General features: G+C 42.7%; 1 long non-coding RNA gene across 1 annotated transcript; it reads left to right on the top strand.

Annotated features, from left to right (window-relative positions):
- The first annotated feature begins 721 nt into the window (after positions 1–721).
- On the top strand, positions 722–1,602 carry LOC101475033 (uncharacterized). Its single transcript, XR_191757.3, has 2 exons — positions 722–1,289; positions 1,368–1,602. It is a non-coding gene; the product is annotated as an uncharacterized LOC101475033 (long non-coding RNA).
- Positions 1,603–2,005: the final 403 nt, after the last annotated feature.

The raw sequence follows: 2,005 nt of genomic DNA on the forward strand, positions 1-2,005 counted from the left end.
CAAAATGTAAGGAGTAAGGTACCAAGTGACGATGCACGTCAGTAAATAAAAAAGGAAATGTTGAAATAAAATTTTAAAACATGTTTATCGCTCTTTAAACATTCATCAAAACTTTGGAAAACCACTGGAAATGGGCAAAGGAGCTCTCGAGCTGCAGGTCTAAGACCTTTGCTCTAGTCATCATAGGTGGTAACACAATTTATGAAACAAAGTATTAGAAATATAAACCAGTGTCAAGTGTATGCATTATCTGTTGACAGTTTGTGTGCGTGTCCAGTGTGTTCTGCAACAGTGTTACTGTTGTAGACTTTAACCACAAAATGCAGAAGGAAATATCTGAGGTCCTCTGTGCTAAACGTTCATCACCTCAACCTCAGAGAACATAATGAAATTGGAAATTAAGCAAAATATTTCTGAACAACTACTAAAGTTTAAACATGAGCCACTAATCATGAAGAAGTAAAGAATTTGAGGCTGTGCTAACATCAGTTTTACTGTAGAGGGCAGTGTTGGGCTGTAGGAGCCCTTGAGCAGTTTATTCTTATAAATGTGAGAAAAGGTGGCTACTGGGTATAGCATTCAAAAACTATCAATTTGTAACAATCAGCATTATGGACTTGATTAGATTATGGTCTTATGGTCCTTTGACATCTGCAGCCATACAATACAGTTGCAGTAACAGCAGCAATAGTATAATGAACAGATTGATATGCTATGCCAAAAAGTTGCAGCTTTGAAGTGAACATGTCTCATTTTGGAAATGCATGTTCACTCAGCTGCTTTGTATTTTTATGTCTTCATTGCCTCATCTACTTGCATCTATCATCCAGGGAAGAAGGATTTTTATAATCGAGTGGTTGCATGCTTGTGTTTTAATGTTGAGTGTATTTTAGTGTTGCATGCTTTTATTGTATTTATTTGGACTTCTCCCGGAGAGACTCCCCCCCCCCCTCTGCTTCCCCAATGAGATACACCTGGAGGGCACAGGGGACAGGAATCAATCGGGCCTCCCTTGTTGGCAGCGGGCAATAAGAGCCTCTGGCAGGTGAGAGAAGGACGTGTGTACGCAGGGCAGCAGGAGAGCCGGAGTAGCGTGGCTGTGCGGGAGGACGCCGCCAAAGGTAGCGCGAGCAACGGAGCGGCAACTGGCGGCAAGGCGCGGCAGCAGTAGAAGGAGAGCGGGCCTTCAGTCAGTGGACGGCAGCCCCTTCCACGGTGGCAGCGAGACGTCAGTGAATGGTTAAGGCACGGAACAGCGGCGGGCGGAGTTCAGAGCTCTGCCCTCCCGGGTGAGTACCGACTTCTAAGATGTATATAATACCCTGGGGAATTAAGAAGAGTGACTTTCGCTGCTTCCCTGTGCCTAGTGGAACCTCAAGCGGAGCAGCGAGGCGACAACAGAGGACGCGGTTGGCCTGGTTCCCACTGGTGGAATCGGCGGATTCTTCATGGCTGAAGTGTGGCGGAGCCTGACTCGGAACTTTGGGACTGAGCACCATTATTTTTTTATTGTGCTGAGTTTTATGTTTTTTCTCTCTCCCCTGATCAGGGTATTTTTAGTGTTGTAAATAAAGCGTATTTAATTTTTATTGACTATTTTAACCGGTACGTCTTCTGTTTCCGTGATCACCCCTTGCTGCTCTCCCCGTTATAGTAGGGGTTCCTTTCTAAGCTTACACCCGTGACTCATCTGTAGTGTGATGGCTGGAGACCTTTATATCAGCATGAGTGGTATTTTCAGTGTAAGGCGAGCTTGGCACCAAGTGATCTTAAGATAAAATAACCTTTATTAGTCCCACACGTGGGAAATTTGTTTTGTCACAGCAGGAAGTGGACAGTGCAAAAGTTATGTAGCAAAAGTTAGAATACAATAAAAATAAAATACTGTACACAACTGTACAGAATAAAAAAAAATACTATATACAGTAGAATAAATAGAATAAAATATACAATAGGATAAAAATAGAATGCAAATGCTTTATACAACTGAGTAAAAATACAACTT

The sequence above is a fragment of the Maylandia zebra genome, linkage group LG3 (assembly GCF_041146795.1).
Source record: "Maylandia zebra isolate NMK-2024a linkage group LG3, Mzebra_GT3a, whole genome shotgun sequence".
Lineage (NCBI taxonomy): Eukaryota > Metazoa > Chordata > Actinopteri > Cichliformes > Cichlidae > Maylandia > Maylandia zebra.